The following is a 203-nucleotide window of genomic DNA, read 5'->3' as shown; positions in this document are numbered from 1 at the left end:
GCTTTCGCCAGGGGTGAGCACTACAGGTATTGTCTGCATTGCGGGTACACGAGAGCCATCTCGTTGAGCACTCAGACGAGTGCAATAAGCTTCCAACGGAAATTCTTGTGGAACCAAGAAACGAGCTCGAAGAGCTTTTCGTTTGGCAGGGTCATCTTCCGTTTAGGTCGGGGGCCCGATGATGTGGACGCGTAACGATCGAA

This window comes from Plasmopara halstedii (assembly GCF_900000015.1).
Source record: "Plasmopara halstedii genome assembly, contig: Scaffold_444, whole genome shotgun sequence".
Classification (NCBI taxonomy): domain Eukaryota; phylum Oomycota; class Peronosporomycetes; order Peronosporales; family Peronosporaceae; genus Plasmopara; species Plasmopara halstedii.
This window is presented reverse-complemented; position numbering follows the sequence as displayed.